Genomic DNA, 18,479 nt, shown 5'->3' on the forward strand with positions numbered 1-18,479 from the left:
GAAAAAAACACAAGCTGCCTTCTGCAGCCCTTTTTTCCCATTTTTTGAAAAAGACAAATTTTTCACTGTATTTTGGCTAATTTCTTGGTTTCCTTCAGGGGAACCCACAACGTCTGGGTACCTCTAGAATCCCTAGGATGTTGGATAAAACGCACGCAAATTTAGCGTGGGTAGCTTATGTGAACAAAAAGTTATGAGGGCCCAAGTGCAAACTGCCACAAATAGCCAAAAAAAGGCTCTGCACAGGAAGGGGAAAAGGCCTGGCAGCGAAGGGGTTATAGTAAATATTGATGACATTATTGACGGATTGATTGACATGTTGATTAGTTATCTCGTCCTAAGGTGTCTTCAATCAGGGTCAAAAGATTCGTTGGCCTAAAACGAGTCCCAATGTGTGTAAATTAGTCATAAAGGGACGCGTTAACACAGTGAGGTAGCCAAAGAGTATCCATAGCTGAGCGCAGACCGGTACAACAATGCAACGTGGAAGTGGTTCCTCCCAATCCAAGATGGCGACGTGCTTTCGTCCCAGTCCGTTAGTACAGTTGCTTGATGAAGCAATGTGGGTCGCGCACGCTGGCAGCCGTTCGAGCGCGTGCCCGTGTTCCACTCTGCTCTCTCTCCCCTAGCCCGAATTTCTTTATTCCTCGAGGACGCCTCGCTTCCGCATGTGCGCGTCAGTGACAGTTCTCTGAGTGACACGCCCAGCAGCAGCAGAACACACCCGCACTACCAGCAGCTTTTACTGCGGATTGGCAGAGTAGCGATAGCACGGACATTCGTCAGGACGAACAGAAATATCTAGTGGCACAGCAGGGTGAGAATCGAGTACAGAATAAAAGTGTCGTGAATGTCCCGTCACCAGTTCCTGCCTTTTCCTCTCCTTTTTATCTTCCCTCTCCCGTGAGTATGTTAAACCCTACCCTTTGTCTCCTTGTAGTTGCTTCTCTCTCCTCGGCAGTTCCTGTATTTGCCAGTTTCCCCCGCAACAGTTTATACTATCGACCTACCAAGTCCTGCCTCTGTACTTCCCTACATCATGACTCCAGTATTCATTGCTTTCACCCTCGTTCACCAAAGTACAATATTTTTCCCTCTCCTCCAGCCCGTACACTCCCCCCTCCATACGTTTCATACGTTTCCCTCCCCATTTCCTTGCTTTCTTCCCTCAGTGCTTCAAGCTTCCATGTCCTTTATGGCACTGCAGTTCTGACTCCTCTTCCCTTGGTACTTTCGTTCTTACTCTTGTTTCATTTCACCGGTTGTCCTGAAACACTCCCTGACCAAGCACTCCCCACCGTGCTAACCGTCCGAAAATACTGTTCGAAGCCCCGTAGGCGTTTGAAGCACAATGTAAATGCAACTACACTGTAATAAGACGTTTCTGCTTTCATGCCTCTGTCCAGCAGCTCATGCTTCCTCTTCTGTCCTGTCTTTCTGACGCACGCAGTGTTTACATGATCGTAGTAGGTTACACCCTAAACTGAAATATAGCCTTTGGTCTGAGTTTAGTATGTGTGGGCGTTTAACAGTTTTTTATGCTGATGTTTAGTTCGATGTTCCTAGATCTTTTTATTCGATACCCGTCATTTAATATATATTTTTTGAGTCCAGGATCTGTATTTATACGTCGTGGGGTTTTGCTCCAGATTCCCAGAAGGTATGTTCTGTCTGATTCCTACTATTAAAAGCCTCGGGTTCTGTTTCTACACTGTAGTAGGTTCGTAATTCCCAAGGTCTCTGTTCTTAACCATATGTTCCATCTTCTAGTCATTTGTTCCAATGGTCCAAACACTGTTTCCACCGTTTATTGTTCGAGTTTTTAGGAGCTATATATTTCTATTGCATTGCGTTTTCTAGAATCGATGTTCTCATGCCTGGGGGTTATGCGCCTAAATTACCAGGATTTTTGTTTTAGTAGGGGCTGACAAGTTTTCAGAGTGTCTTTCCTCTTTGGATTCCAAGGTCTATCATTATCTATGCTTCTAGGGTTTATGTTCACAGGTTCTTTATTTACCAGTTTCTACGTTCTTAATTCTATTTTACCTTGTTGTATACTCCCAGATTCCATTTAACATGATTTCATTCCCAAGATCTCTGTTTCTGGATTACAGGTTCCTAAAGTCTGTAAGCCTGGATTTTTAGTTCTGTGACAGTGTTCATAGAAACTTCGTTCCAGGTTTCTGAGGGATTGAGCATGAAATATGTTCTGTATATTCCAATGATCTGTGGACTAGCTGTACAAAGTTAGTAGATGACATTTGTGCCCCACGTGTTTTGAGACCAGTATTTTGTTACAAACCGCCCAATGTACTGATGGGTCAGTTTATAAAATACCAAATCAGAGCGAGTTGCAGAACAAACTACCTAATTTATAATCATAGGGCCACCAGATTGGCTGCAAGGGACATAGCATCACAGTGCCTGTCTTTTTTGCTTTTCAAAACTGAACACTTTTTATTGTTTTATTTTCTTAAGTAGCCTGATTTGCTTAAGGATAACAAGACTACTTAAAAAAAAAAAAAAGTTTTCAGTTTTGAAAAACTTCAGTGAGAATTGGCAGTGGTCTTCTGGAACACTGCATACTCTCACCCCCTTGAAGTTGCCGCCCCAGTTTACAATGGCAATTAAGTCCAAAAGGACCCCTTTCCTTTTGTGAATGAGTTGCCTTTCCATCTTGGGAGTCTAACTTATGATTGGTTTGCAACTAGAGATATAGCTGCAAACCATTTTTGCAAGGGGCGCTCAAAACATGTCCCTCCAAATATATTTTTCTGACTTGCAAAATGGATTTAGTGTTTAATAAAATGTTTTTTATTGGTTGCAAATTCTCTGATGTAATGAATCAGGAGGTTTGCAACTGGTAAAAACTGGCACCAAGTTTGTTGTTCCTTTGTTTTATGTTCATGTTGGTTAAAAGTTAGCTGCCTGGGTATGTGTTTCTGCTTCCTTTAACCTGATTGAAAGTTCAGTGTTGTGCTTAAATGGAGCAAACAATTGTTGTACCAGTTTTAGCCCTATCGTTGAATATAAGTTCATCACTAAGTTATACTGCTTGCAGTTTGGAACTTAGCTATGCTATTTAATACAAGCTGGCGATTAAAATGGAAAGTTAAACGTGAAAAAACGCTGTAATAATGGACACCAAAGTAGTAAAAAAATGACAATACCAATTATCCTTCATTTTTAATGCGGGTCCAAGGCACAAATATTAGATTTGTTTAGTAAGGATTTTTTTTCTCAAAGCTTTGTCTATAAGCATCTATGTTTCAGGGGAGAGAGGCTCTTATACCAGGGAGGATATTTTTGATTAATGTAAGTTTCACTTTTTTTGAAAAGCAAAAGCCTACAGCTGTGTTACGTGATGTAAATAGTGACAATATTGAACTACACAGTCACTGCCCTAGACCCTACCCACCTCTGGGAGCAGTGAGCAATGTGTACACCGCTTAGATTTCCTTATTTCATATTAAAGTATGAAAGCTTGTGTATGTCATTTGAGAATATCATTTGTGGAAGGCCTTTTTACTAGCAGGCATGTGTTGTTAAAATAAGGAGTAGAAGTGTAAATCACATCAAATATCTATGTGATACATATCATGGAGAGAAATGGTGGTGAGGATCAATTGGTCTTAAATTTACTGGTATGGAAGACATTTTAATCCCAAAAGAGGTAACTGACAGAAGATTAAGACCAGCAAAATCTCAGTTGGTCATAAGGTTGAGATTAACAGGAATTGGAGTTCAGGAATCTTCTAGAAAATCCTTTCTTTTTGATGTGAATTTGATCACCCACTTGTTTTAGGCTTGGCTATGTTTAATTTGGTCTAATTTTAAAAGGAATGTAAACTGCCATTTGAGGTTTGTGGATAGAAAAACCCTCATACCATGTGGACAGCAGTGCCTTCCTGGTTTCTTTTCACTTCACTTCTCAGACCTGACTTGCTGTTTTTTCCACCTATTAACTCAGCAGTGTGTGAATGTACTGAGAGGAGCAGCCAATTGTGGTGGAGGCTGGCTATTATCCCCCATGCTATAGGCACTACCTCGTCCCTCCCTCGCCTTCCTTATTAACCAGTAAGGCCCCTTGCCTCTCCTAGACTCCTCCCTTCCTAAAGTAAAACGCCCCTATTCCCTTCCCCCTCCTTTCTCTTTTTTTTTGTCTACCAGGAGACTTACCTTTCTTCCCCCTCCATGGCAGGGCTTGGGGGTCTTAGGTGATGGATCTTGGTGGGCTACAATGCTCCCTGCGGCGGTCTTCCGGCTTGGCTGCGTTCTTGCTTGGCAGTGCGGCTCTCCTTTCAACGTGGCAGGGGGATGCTACAATGATGTTGGGCGGTCCTACTGTGGCTGAGCTTCCGGGTCGGCGCCTCAGCATGGCAGGACACGTTTTCGGAAGCGTTCCTTCACTGTTTATACGGTAGGAAGGGTTTTTTTGTGCCTGTTTTTATTTCAGTTTTGGGGGGCAAATCCGGGTTGCTGTGATTGGTGGCTGCTGCAGTTTTGCTGGCATTTCCCCATTGGTTCATTGAAGGGATTATGTGCTGTCAACCACTTCTTCCTCAGGGAAGGAAGGGGTACCTATGCCACAGAAGAGGTTTCAGGATGCCTGGAGTTATGGAGGGGGGAGTGCACCTCTCATAACTAGGGAAGAGGTGCAGGACCTGATTGAGGGGCCAGTGACAAGGGCTCTTCAGGCTCATCCGGCACATCGTGGGAGGTCATCTAGGTCTAAGACATTGATAATGGACAATGGTCTCGAGTTCAGAGGCTTCTCCTATTTCTTCAGGTGGAAAGTATTTTTCCTATGAGGAGATATAGGACGTTCTGGCTCATGTGAGGGAGAACCTGGGGTTTCCTTCTTTTCAGTCAGCGGAGACAAAGTCTACCTTGTTTCCTCAGTATGTTACTTCTTCTCGTTTTGCCATGCCCTTCCAGGGTCCTGTTAAGGGTATGGTCTTCTGGGAATGGAAGCAAACTATATTTGTTAGATTAGGAGGATGCCTTTCTCCATTCCGTTCTATGGATTTAATCCTGGCTACTTTGATTGGGAAGGCAGCTGTCAGTACAATGACTGTACCCCTGCTGATGCCACTGATTCGTAAAGTGGATTCTGATGGATACAACTACCTGTGGATTCCTCACCTTATGAATTCGATCCCTGCGCCAGCATCCGACAGAAAGTCTTCTTCCTAGCTGTCTACGTCGACGAGGACGTCATAATGGCACGGCTCAACGTGACTCCGTCTGACGTCAGCGTGCCAATAAGAGGTCCCCGTCGGCGTACTAACGTCAGTTTTTCCTTTTTCCGTGCATTCGACTTCAACGGTTTTCTTCCTGGCCCGTTGGTTACTGTAGCGATCTTGTGAAGTTACAATGTCGCCTCCGAAGAAGTCCGGTTTTAAGCCGTGTAGGGAATGCGGGGGTCGGATGTCAGTGACCGACCCCCATTCGGATTGTATTTGGTGTTTGAGCTCTGAGCATGATGTGGAAGGCTGTTCTTCGTGCCAGAGCATGAATCCGAAAGCTCTGAAGGAACGAGAAGCGAAGCTCTTCTTGGCCAAGGCAAAGAAGAAGGAACACAAGAAGGTTTCTTCCCATGCTTCTCTCAAAAAACATAAGAAGCGGCGTCATCATGACTCTCGGTGCCGTCATGACTCTCGGCGCCGTTCGGAGCGGAGCCGATTGAGGAGTCGTTCGAGGTCGAGGTCTCGTTCGTCACGGCGCCAGAAGACGTGAGAGATGAGTCCTACGGTCACGCCTCAGCCGGAGAGTCCGAGGTTGTCACCGGCGCCTTCAGTTTATGAGGTCACTCAAGATAGTCCTTGTTTCTCACCGGCGCCGAGGGATCCTGATGTTCCCCAGACGTCTACACAGCAGTACCCAGTGTTCCCGACTCCAGGGACGGATCCGGCCGCATTTTTGAATGCGATGTATGCTGTTTCAAGCCATGGCCCCTGCTGGTGCACCGGCGGGTCCCACGGGGCCATTGGCATTCAATTTGGGCTCGCCGGCGTCGTACAGGGCTGCTCCATTCATGCCCTTCTGCCCTTCAGAGCCTGGTGGTCCGGCGCCGGGGGCTTCCCCTGGCAGGAGTCCTTCGCCTGGGACTGTGGATCCGTCGGCTTCTCGTCCGACTCCTTCTCCGCGCCATCCGGCGTCTTTGGTGGCCTCATTCAGACCGGCTCCATCTCCTTCTGCGCATTTGGCGTCGGTATCAGTCACACTTCTCCTGTAGGAGGAAGATTGAGTCTTTTTCTGCAGCAATGGAGGTCAATTACAACAGACTTGTGGGTGCTAGGAATTGTGGAAAAGGGCTATGCTCTCCCCTTTCAGGAGTTTCCTCCTCCCTTCCCTCCCCGTCCCTCCTTTTGTTCAGAAGAACATCTTCTGTTGTTGCAACAGGAGGTTGTAGTCATGTTGACAAAGGGCGCTATAGAGTTGGTATCGTTGCAGGAAAGGGGCCAGGGCTGTTATTCGAGGTATTTCCTGATTCCCAAGGTGGACGGTCGTCTAAGGCCGATCCTAGACTTGAGGATTTTGAATTTGTTCCTCAAGCAGGAAAAATTCAAAATGCTGACCCTAGCGCAGGTGCTATTGGTGTTGAACGAAGGAGACTGGATGATGTCTGTCAATTTGCAGGACGCGTACTTTCATGTTACCATAGTCAAGTCGCACAGGAAGTATCTCCGTTTTGTGGTCGGATCGCAGCATTACCAGTTCGCGGTCCTTCCGTTTGGTCTTAATTCAGCACCCCGGGTCTTCACAAAGGTGATGGCAGTTGTTGCAGCACATCTCAGAAAGAGGGAGGTAGCGGTTTTTCCCTACCTAGACGATTGGTTGATCAAAGCCAAGTCTCCAGAGATTGTGTTGTCTCATCTGCGAATGACAACGCAGTTGTTGTTCGATCTGGGTTTTTCAGTGAACGTACCCAAATCTCACCTGGAGCCCTCTCAACGCCTCCTGTTCATAGGGGCAGTATTGGACACGACAAGGTTTTGGGCCTACCCCCGCCTCAGCGGGTGCGGGACATTCAGGCACTGATTCCTTTGTTTCAAAGAGGAGCGGCAGTTCCAGTCCTCAAAGTCTTACGCCTGCTAGGTCTTTTTGCTTCTTGCATTCTGTTGGTCACTCATGCTCGCTGGCATATGAGGGCTCTTCAGTGGTGTCTCCGCAGACAGTGGTTCCAGCACAAAGGGGATCTCAGGGATTCAATAAAGATCTCCAGGGACGCTGTAGCGGATCTTCATTGGTGGTCAGTGGACGACAACCTTTCCCAAGGGAAACCGTTTTCACTACCACCTCCGGTGGCCACAGTGATATCGGATGCTTCCACTCTAGGGTGGGGAGCTCATATGGGGGACCTGGAGATCAAGGGTCTTTGGTCTCCAGTGGAACAGATGTTGCATATCAATCTGTTGAAATTGCGGGCTGTACGTTTGGCGCTCAAGGGCTTCCTCCCTTCCCTTCGCGGTCAGTCAGTTCAGATCCTGACGGACAACACTACCGCGATGTGGTATATAAACAAGCAAGGAGGAGTGGGGTCGTATCTTCTTTGCCGAGAAGCCCTACGACTCTGGTCCTGGGCTCAGGACCATCAGATTTGCTTGATAGCAAATCATTTGGCCGGAGTGTTGAATGTACGTGCGGATGTTCTCAGTCGTCACTTCTCATTAGATCACGAGTGGCGTCTCCATCCGGATGTAGTCCTCCACATCTTCGAGATGTGGGGTACTCCTCAGGTGGATTTATTTGCCACTCGGGAGAACGCGCATTGCCCGTTATTCGGCAGCCTCCAGTATCCGATGCAAGGGGCGTTGGGGGATGCGTTTCAGATGTCCTGGAATGGCCAGTTGCTTTACGCGTTTCCCCCCATAACCTTGATTCCTCGGGTTTTGAGGAAGGTTCGTCAAGACCGGGCCCAAATCATATTGGTGGCGCCGGACTGGCCGAGAAGGGTATGGTATACAGACCTACTTCAACTCTCTCAGTGCCCTCCGCTCCGTCTCCCGTTCAGGGCAGATCTCCTCTCTCAATCGCAGGGGCAGGTTCTACACCCCCACCTCATGCCTGGAGATTGAACGGGGCAACCTGAGTTCTTTTTCTCTCCCACCGGATGTAGTGGATGTTATACTATCGTCCAGGCGACACTCCACTAAGTCTATTTATGCCGGAAGGTGGGCAAAATTTGTGTTGTGGTGTGGAGAGAACCAAAAAGATCCTTTAAAGGCCCATCTTTCAGATGTACTTTTGTTTGTTCTCAGTTTGGCGAAGAAAGGCTGTGCTATAGCTACAGTTAAGGGTTATTTGGCAGCTCTGTCGGCGTTTCTCTGCCTTCCGGATCAGCCATCTTTATTCAAGTCTCCCATTGTACATAGGTTCCTTAAGGGTTTGGTGAATAGATTTCCTCCTACTCCTTTTCACATGCCTCAGTGGGACTTAAATCTTGTTTTAACATTTTTAATGGGTTCGCCTTTCGAGCCCATGCATTCATGTTCATTGAGATATTTAGCCTTCAAGACTGTTTTCTTGATCGCGATTACTTCTGCTAGAAGGATTGGTGAGCTTCAGGCGCTCTCCGTTAAGCCTCCTTTCACGGTGTTTTTCCCTGATAAAGTGGTTCTAAAAACCAGGGCTGCTTTTCTGCCGAAAGTTGTCACCCCTTTTCATTTAGGGCAGAATATCACTCTTCCTGCTTTTTACCCTCCTCCCCACCCGTCTAAAGAAGACGAGAGACTCCATAGGTTGGATCCTAGGAGGGCCCTGAGTTTTTATCTCGAAAGAACTAAAGACTTTCGTTTGGATGAGCAACTATTTGTTGGGTATGCTGGTCAACAGAAAGGCAGAGCTGTACAGAAAAGGACACTCTCCAGGTGGGTCATCTTGTGTATCAAGATCTGTTACTCTTTGGCAAAAAAGGCCCCTCCTGAAGGTATCCGGGCCCACTCTACTAGAGCTAAATCTGCATCCTCGGCTCTGGCGAGGGGAGTTCCATTGGTAGACATATGTAAAGCGGCAACTTGGGCGTCCCTCCATACGTTCGTGAAACATTACTGTTTAGACTCCGAGATGAGGAGGGACGGTCACTTTGCTCGCTCGGTATTGCAAGATTTCTTAGTGTAATCAGGTGGGCACCCACCACCGAGTGCGGTACTGCTTGGGACTCTATTCATAAGGTGAGTAATCCACAGGTAGTTATATCCATCAGAAGAACAAGTTACTTACCTTCGGTAACGCTTTTTCTGGTGGATACACTGACTACCTGTGGATTCCTCACGGTCCCTCCCGCCTCCCCGTTGCCTACCTGGTTACACTCTTATCTTGCAGTATTTAGCTTTATATTTATATAAATGAAAGTGTGTATATATATATATATATATATATATATATGTATATATGTATATATATATATATATATATAATGATATTTCTCTATTTATTTTGTATATTTATGTGTCCCAGCTTTCAATAAGAATGGATTATTTAAATGATCAAGGTTTTTGTGTGTGTACATCTTTCTATATTATTTATAAATTTTCATGGTCGGTTTACTCCTATTTGCTTTAAAGGCACGAAAAAAGTGAGGTGAAACTGACGTTAGTACGCCAACGGGGACCTCTTATTGGCAAGCTGACGTCAGACGGAGTCACGTGGAGCCGTGCCATTATGACGTCCTCGTCGACGTAGACAGCTAGGAAGAAGACTTTCCGTCGGATGCTGGCGCAGGGATCAAATTCATAAGGTGAGGAATCCACAGGTAGTCAGTGTATCCACCAGAAAAAGCGTTACCGAAGGTAAGTAACTTGTTCCTCTGGTCTTAACAAGGCATTTGCGGCTGAGAATTGAGAGCGAGTCTTTTCTTGGCCTATTCCGCCCAATCCTTGGTGCAGGACTTTGATAAACTGTCAGTTCAGGAGGGGTCTGAGTGTTCTGACTTATTGGCGGTGATGAAACAACAGGCAAGGTTGCTAGCTGACATTTTCTCTATTATACGCGCATCCACTATGTCCTCGGTGGGGGGGTAGAGGGAGCACGGGGCACATCCCTTGCAACGCGACAAATGCAACAAGCCGCATTTGCAGCTATGCCGTCACCACGCTTACCGGAACAACAACTCCCTTTTTCTCTGCCTTAACCGTGCATGAGCTGAACTACGCACATGCATGGTTAAGGCAGAGAAAAAGTCGGCAGGTGGGGGGGTTGGGTTTTTAGGGGTGGGGGGTTGGGGTTATTTTGTTTTTAGGGGTGGGGGATCGGGGTAGGACGTGGTCAGGTAAGTGAGGCTGGGAGAGGATTGGGGGTAGTTTTTAGGGGTGGGGGTGTTTTTTTGTTTTTGAGGGTTGGGGATCAGGTAAGCTTTGATTTTTGGGTGGGGGTACTATTGGTTTTTGGGTGGGGGATCGGGGTACTGTTGTTTTTAGAGTGTGGTGGGGGTCCGAGTACTATGGTTTTTAGGGCGAGGATTGGGGTAATTTTGTATTTAGGGCGGGTGGGGGTAGGTTTTTAGGGACGGGGTGGGAGGTCAGGGTTATTTTGTATTTGGGGTCGGTGGGGGGGTCAGGTTTTTAGTGGCGCGGTTGGGGGTCGGGTAATTTTTATTTTTGGGGTGGGGTCAGTTGTTTTTAGGGTGGGTGGGCGTCTCTAGTTTTAGGGCGGTTGGGGTAGGTTTTAGGGCTCAGTGTGGGTGGGGATATAGGGGTATTTTTTAGGAGCGGGTGGGGAGGGTCAGGGTAGTTGTGTTTTTGGGGCGGGTGGGGGGGTTAGGGTAGTTGTGTTTATTGACGGGGCTGGCATGCTGCAAACATGCATGCTGTTCCACTCATGCCTTTACAACGAAAAATCATTGTAAAGGCATGCGTGGTAAAGGCATTTGTGGAAACAACGCAGTCGTGGTTCCAGCCGCGTGGTTGGCGCAAGCGTTGATCCATCATATAACATGTCCTCGGGGGGCTTTTATTGTAGCCAGACGTTCTCTGTGGTTGAGGCAGTGGAAGGCAGACCCTGGGGAAAAGGCCGCCCTGTTGAGGATCCCTTTCCAGAGGCATGCGCTCATTGGGGAACAGTTGCCGGCCATGATCTCTAGGGCATGTAAGGAGAGGAAACATGCTTTGCCTTATAAATGGGCTTCCTCAACTGGCAAAGGATGGAAGAGCCGGAGTGGGCTATTCAGTACACCCTTTTCCTCTGTGTTTTCAGAGCCTCTCTCTGTAGTCATTGAGGAGGTTGCATTTGACGGCATGGAGGTTGAACTGATGGGTTTGATGGATCTTGGGGTTCTTGAGCAGCTGGCTCGGACTTTGCAGGCTTCTCGGAGATCGTCCACTCTACATTCTTATGCCAGGCATTGGAAAGTCTTTTCTTCTTGGTGTTTGAGGAAACAGGTAGCTCCTATGGTGGCCTCTTTGTTTTTGGTTATGCCGTTTTTGCAGGATGGAGCTGGCATGGGTTTGTTGGTTGCCACATTAAGGGTTCAATGGGTGGCGATTTGGGCATTTTGTGGTCCTTGGCAGAATCTGAAGAATGAAGGGGGGACTGATGTCTGGGTTTTTATCAGGGTTAAACTTGTTTCTTAGACGGGTTCAGTCTTTACCTAGTTGAAATCGCTAGTTGGTGATGGATGTCTTGACTGGGCCTCCCTTTGGCCCCCTTGAGGATGTTGATTTGAAGCTTTTGACATTGAAGACTTGTTTTTTGGTGGCCATTACATCTATCAGACGCTTGGGGGAGATGGGGGCTTTGTCCTGTAAGTTCCCTTTCTGCAAGGTCTTTCTGGATAGAATTGTTCTTGTTCCGGTTCTCTCTTTTGTCCCTAAGGTGAGGAGGTGATTCTTCCTGCTTTTTGTCCTGAGCTATCCTCCAATGAGGTGTGCAGGTTACATTCTTTGGCTGTACGATGGGCTTGGCTTTGCTGTGGTGTCCGGAAGTCGTGAAGTTGTTCCGGAAAGGGGACTCTTTCTGAATTTTGGTCCTGCTAAGAAAAGATAGAAGTCTTCCACTGCTACTTTGAGTAGGTGGATCCGGTCTCTGGTCGTCTTGGCTTCTGACTTGAAGAGTGTGGTTCCTCCTCTGGGGATTCAGGGGTGGTCCACGTGAAGTATGGCAGCAACAGTGGCTGAACTGCAAGGGTCCTCCATGACGTTGATTTGTAGGGTGGCGACTTGGTCCACTCCCTCCACCTTTGTTCCACACTGTCGGATTGCTGAGTTGGAACGTTTGGAGAATGTTTTGGGTCCCAGGGGTTTGTCTATGAGGGAATAGAGGTGTTTATGTATGTTTTCTGGACGCTTCATTAAAGTTTTGGATATTGCAATTTAGTTGTCCGTTTCTGTTTTTACTTGCTATGTCTCATTGGGAATACAAGGGAGGGATGGGAGGTATGCGTCCATTACTTACCAATAATGGCTTTACTCTTAGTCCTACTCCTTCGTCTTCCTCACAGTTCCCTCCCGCCCTCCTGGTAAAGGACAACTCAGTTTCTGGTTGGCTTGTTTACGTACAGGAGGGGCGGGAACAGCTTATCTTAGGAAGGGAAGGGTCCAGGAGAGCCAAGAGGCCTCATTGGTAAATAAGGAAGACGAGGGAGTAGAACCAGGTATAATGTCATTATTAGCAAGTAATGGACGCAGTAGTTCTTTTTCCTTTGTGACATTGCAGGGAGAAAGGACGCAAATATGGCCTTTGGTATGGTCTTTTTATTCTGTCTGGAGCTCAATTGGCCATGGTTTCCTGCCTCCACCTTTAAGTAAGTATTGTCTTCATTTAGCTACTGGGCTATATTTGTGATGATTTTTGGTGAAGCTGAGCTTCAGCAGCAGAGAGGAATGTCTGATCAAGAAGAGGGCTGTGGCAGTTGCTGTTTCTCAGAAACTCAAAACAGATGTAGGACACCAGAGAATACCTGCTGTGTGGTTTGTACTGGAAGAAGAGAAAGCTGTACTGCCGGATATGTAGAGGAACTGGTCCCTCGCCAGGCACTAGATTTGCACCTTGCATACTAAAACTTGCATGGGCATCTTCTTGTGGCAGTGATATGCCCAGAGCAATGTAGATTTTTAAAGTGTTCTGTAACCATAGCCCAATTCACCTGTTTCACAAGAGGTCCTGTGATATGTCAGTATTGTGGATTTTCCCCTTTCATTGTATAGCCATAAATAGTGTCACATTAGCTAAGATACAAAGTCCTAATTGTGGAATCATTAGATGCCCCTTTCGTGCCTTTACGCTGTGAGGTAAATCACACGTTAATGTTGCAGCTGCATCATGGACCTATTGGTCCGTTCACCATTTGCTACAGAGATTTGCCAGTATCTACAGAGTACACATATCATAGGGGTGCCCTCCACCTGAAATCTTTGACTTGTGTCAGCCATACAACCCTTTACCACTGTACAAACCACATCGGTAATGAGTGTAACTTGGCTTTAGCCAGACCTTCTGGTTTTTACATGTACCAAGTGTTTTTGTTAAACACACACCACCAGAAAGGGTTTTGTGTATATGGTCCCAAAGCCCTTGCAAATGTTAATTTGCCTCATTGTTCTATTGTGCTGAACCAAGCCTGCAAGTGACACACGGATAAATATAGGATATCTGTATTTAGGTATATATAGATGTTTTATTTCATTTGAAGGTTTTGTTAAACCTCCGGATTAAATTCAAATGTTTTTGTTAGGATATACCTGATGATGACACTTAGACAATATCTTCTGATTGTTGTACATATTTGTATTTCTAAGAAATTAAGGAATCTGAAATTTGGTAAAATCTTGCTTCTAAAACATTTCTTTAGATGATGAAACAGGTCCTTAGATCCAGGCAGCCAATTACACAATTATTGGTTACCTGGGACTGAGTGAAGTGACTATTCGGTTGTAAAGGTGCCTGCTTTATCAGCTGTGCCTGGCATGTCACACCTATTAAAGGCAAAGATGATTCCTCCATATGATAATTGTGCCAGGTTGTAGCATTATTGTCCTAATGGAACAGTGAAGCTGCTTGCTGCTTCATGGCAGCAGATGGGACCCTTCCTCCCCTGGCCAGATTGAGGGATCTTTTCTTAGAAGTACAAGGCAATCGAAATGGTCAAGCTGTTTGCAGACCTTGGAATAACTTGTTAGCATGTTTTCCCCCTTTACAATGTGAAAAATGTGTAATCCAGTGCAAAAATCACACCTCTTAATTGCAACCTCTATGCAATTGTAAATTAGAGCATATGCAAATTTGGACACAGTTTATCCTGCCCAATCTTAATCAGGTGCTAGTTATTCTTTCTAACTTTTCAACCATTTTCCACAGGTGTCCTTATTTTTCCTAGATGTCTTGGCTAACCTTCGCTCCTGATAATTATAAGTGAAAAGGTTAAAACTGTTAATGGCCTATTTTCATTTATTGTTTTCCTCATTTTTTGTGGTGGTTGTTTAATACATTTGTCATTTTCATTAACATTGTGTGGAATTACGTTTTAGTTCTGGCTGTACACAGCTTTAATTGTCTGCCAGAGCTCATGTCATCATAAAAAGATCACATAGTGAGAGGGGCGTTTTGATTGTTGATTAGCCTCTTAAATGAGCTGATCATTTGATTGTTGTATAATCATTTTGGGTTGCATAAGGAAAGAGATCTCTTTTCAGGTCTAGATGTAGACCGCTTTAGATGTTTGGGATGGATGGGGCAGTTATTAATGGGGTCTTTGGTTGGCAGTCAGGATACCCCCGTCCAAAGAAGGACCCTCACTCTAGTCAGGGTAAAAGAGAATCACCCTCAACTAACCCCTGCTCACCCCCTTGGTAGCTTGGCACGAGCAGGCAGGCTTAGTTTCAGAGTGCTAGGTGTAAAGCATTTGTACCAACACACACACAGTAACTTAATGAAAACACTACAAAATGACAACACAAGTTTAGAAAAATAGAGAATATTTATCTAAACAAAACGACAAAAAATCCACAAGTCAAGTTATCAATTAAAAACCAAAAAGAGTCTTCTTGTAATTTTTAACACAACACTAACGTTGTTAGCATGGAAATGTAACTGGGTGCGTCAAAAATAACCCTGCACAGGCAAGTGTGCGTCAAAAGGGGCTTTCGATGCGTCCATATCACTCACGAGCGAGACTGTGCATTGTTTCTCCTACCGTCGGGTCAGCGTGTGTCATTTCTTCTCTCTGCAGGAGAGCGGTGCGTCAATCCAAACAGCACTCTCGGTTCAAGGCAGGCCTTGCGTCATTTTTACATGCCCAGCGGTGTTTGTGTCAGAAATCCTGCTGCACAATGATTCGAAAACCACACAGCGCAGATTGCGATCTCACCAGCCTCTATCAGCGATGCTGCGCGTTGTTTCTCCGGCCGCATGCGTCGATCTTCCAGACGCACTGCAGGTGAGCATTGATTTCAGCCACGAAGCCGGTGATGTGTCGATTTTCCAGCCGTGCCTCGGAGTTGTGTGGATCTTTTCCTCGCACGGCGGTCTGTGTGTGGATTTCTCACTCTTGTTCTGCCAGCTTCTCCTTTCAGGGTTCCAGGATCTGGATGGGCACCACTTGGCATGGTAGGAGTCTCAGCAGGGGCTCCAGGTGCTGGCAGAGAGAAGTCTTTGCTGTCCCTGAGACTTCAACAACAAGAGGCAAGCTCTACTTCAAGCCCTTGGAGAGTTCTTCACAAGCAGGAGGGCACACAAAATCTAGTCTTTGTCCTCTTGCACAGGCAGAAGCAGCAACTGCAGGATAGCCTCGTCACAGGCAGGGCAGCTCTTCTTCCTCAGCTTTTCGGCTCTTCTCCAGGCAGAGGATCCTCTTGGTTTCCAAAAGTGATCTAAAGTATGTGGTTTTGCGTACCCTTCTTATACCCATTTTTCCCTTTGAAGTAGGCTTACTTCAAAGAAAAGTCTCTCTTGTTTGTGAAATCCTGCCTTGCCCTGGCCAGGCTCCAGACACACACCAGGGGGTTGGAGACTGCATTGTGTGAGGGCAGGCACAGCCCTTTGAGGTGTGAGTGACCACTCCTCCCTCACACCTCCTAGCACAGATGGCTCATCAGGATATGCAGGCTACACCCCTGCTCCCTTTGTGTCACTGTCTAGAGAGAGGTGCAAACAGCCCAACTGTCAAACTGACCCAGACAGGGAATCCACAAACAGGTAGAGTTACAGAATGGTTTAAGCAAGAAAATGCCCACTTTCTAAAAGTGGTATTTTCAAACACACATATTTTAGTAAAGTTAATTTTAAGATTGTGTTTTAAAATTGTGAGCTCATAGACCCCAAACTCCAAACGTCTATCTGCTCCCAAAGGGAATCTACACTTTAATCATATTTAAAGGCAGCCCCCCCATGTTAACCTATGAGAGGGATATGCCTTGCAACAGTGAAAAGCTGATTTAGCAGTATTTCACTGTTGGGACATATAAAACACATTAGTATTTGTCCTACTTTAAACATACACTGCACCCTGCCCATGGGCTACCTAGGGCCTACCTTAGGGGTGTCTTACATGTAAGAAAAGGGAAGGTTTAGGCCTGGCAAGTGGGTACACTTGCCAAGTCGAATTGGCAGGTTAAAACTGCACACACAGACACTGCAGTGGCAGGTCTGAGCCATGGGTACAGAGCTACTATTGTGGGTGGCACTACCAGTGTTACAGGCCCACTAGTAGCATTTAATTTACAGGCCCTGGCACCTCTAGTGCACTGTACCTAGGACTTACCAGTAAATCAAATCATGGATGAACTAATTACATACACATTTTGTATTGGGGCACTTGCATTTTAGCACTGGTTAGCAGTGGTAAAGTACCCAGAGTAACAGAACAGCAAAAATAGAGTCCAGCACACATCAACAGCCTGGGAAGCAGAGACCATGCCAAGGATGAAAAGTCTAACGGGAATCAACAAAAAAAACTATGTTTATAGAGACTCTTTCGGTCATTTTCTTCTAAACCCATGTGCATCTCTCACATCCCCCTTCTCTGCCCCCAGAGCAACAGCTAAAAGCACAGCAGAGGCCAAAGCAGCAGCAATCACAACTCTTAAAAAAAAAAAAAAACAGTGGCCACAGTTGTCCCTGTTGCCACCACAGCAGGGACAACAGCAACGACATAACGGACAAAAGCACCAACAACAGCAGTCGCCAAAACAACACACTGGACCACAATAGTAAGCACAGCATGGATAATTGCAGTAACAGCTCCTGCCAGCTCCGTTGGTACAGCAGAGACCACAGCCACAACTTCAGCAGGGGGCAGAGGGGATAGAGGGTAGCATGAAATGAGTAAGGGTCAACTGAGAAGCTGAAGCTGAGTGAAGAAATGTGCCCAAGGTGAATTCTGAATCACTGTTGAATCATTTAAGAAAAAAAAAAAAACAGCTGGGAGGAGAAGGACAGGTACCTTTGAGAGAGAGAGAGAGAGAGAGAGAGAGAGAGAGAGAGAGAGAGAGAAAACGACAGGGAGGGGGAACTGCTGCATAGAAGCGGAGTCTTCAGTTTATGAACCCTGCTAGTTCATAGATTCCTAGGTAGGCATTGCTACATTTTAGAGAGATTTGTTTGCGAAGAAAGGTAGGTTAGGTGAATGCACGTCTGAACCCGGATGCCAAAGGCAAGGTTGGAGGGCTGCTGAGGTGTTTCCGTAGTTTATTTACAGCATACCCCACCTCAGAATATCGTAGGCGTTTATTTGTCTTGAGGGTAAAGGTTGGTATATTAAAAGGTGCAGCAGTCCAGGAGACTGATTCTTATTGCTTGTCATTCCAGCTTCCTGTACTTACCCTGGGTGAAAGTCAAGTCTCTGTTTTTTTGTTTTAAAATTATTTTTTTGGTCTCATTTTGAGTCGTCTCCTGGAAATTACTAAATTTCACAGCGCTGTCAGTTTGGAGCTCTTTATTTGGAGTTGTTCATACAGTTTTGATTTTATTTATCCTGGCCAATCATGTTCTCATGGATTATTGCAATGAGCGAGAGGTATTTGATCAGAAGATTTGCAGATTTGCTGTAGTCCCACAACAAGGAGTTTCGTATTACTGCACTGAGTTTGTTTTTTCTTTTTTGAAGATTTCCGCAGTCCAACCATAGCCATTCAAGATGCACACTTTGAAGCATATTTGGGCTGATTTAACTTGGGCATCATCCGTATCGTAACTGCGAAAAGTATAATACAGGAACTGAGTAAGATGGGAAAGAAAAGTATATTTGATAAATGTGTGCTAGGAAGCTGCTGGGAGCTGCTGAAAGGGTTATTACTGTTGCTAAAGGGACACTTTACTCTACATGCCTCTCAACAATAGGTATGTCAAAAAGTGACAGTTATGAGTGATAAGGGCTTCAAATTCCCCCTCAGGTAGAACAAAATAACAGGGGTGATTGTCTTGCAGCTGAGATTTGCCATTGGCTTTAGTCTTGATTTACTATGTTATGCTATGTGACCTCCTGGTTGGCGTCTGTTGCCCTCCCCTATGCTGCTCCACCTCTTGTTGCTGCCTCTGCCTTGGGC

General features: G+C 45.9%; 1 protein-coding gene across 3 annotated transcripts in view; it reads left to right on the forward strand.

The window, feature by feature from the left end:
* Window positions 1-498: 498 nt before the first annotated feature.
* The window catches only part of KCTD13 (potassium channel tetramerization domain containing 13), a 147,753-nt gene continuing 129,772 nt past the window's right edge, over window positions 499-18,479 (forward strand). The window contains exons 1-2 of one of the 3 annotated variants that reach the window (XM_069244110.1): window positions 714-817; window positions 9,570-9,742. The gene's annotated coding sequence lies outside the window, so the exon portion shown is untranslated. Of the gene's footprint in view, window positions 904-9,569; window positions 9,743-18,479 lie in introns of all 3 variants that reach the window. The other 2 variants (XM_069244107.1, XM_069244111.1) reach the window with 2 other exon arrangements.

The sequence above is a fragment of the Pleurodeles waltl genome, chromosome 7 (genome assembly GCF_031143425.1).
Source record: "Pleurodeles waltl isolate 20211129_DDA chromosome 7, aPleWal1.hap1.20221129, whole genome shotgun sequence".
Taxonomy (NCBI): domain Eukaryota; kingdom Metazoa; phylum Chordata; class Amphibia; order Caudata; family Salamandridae; genus Pleurodeles; species Pleurodeles waltl.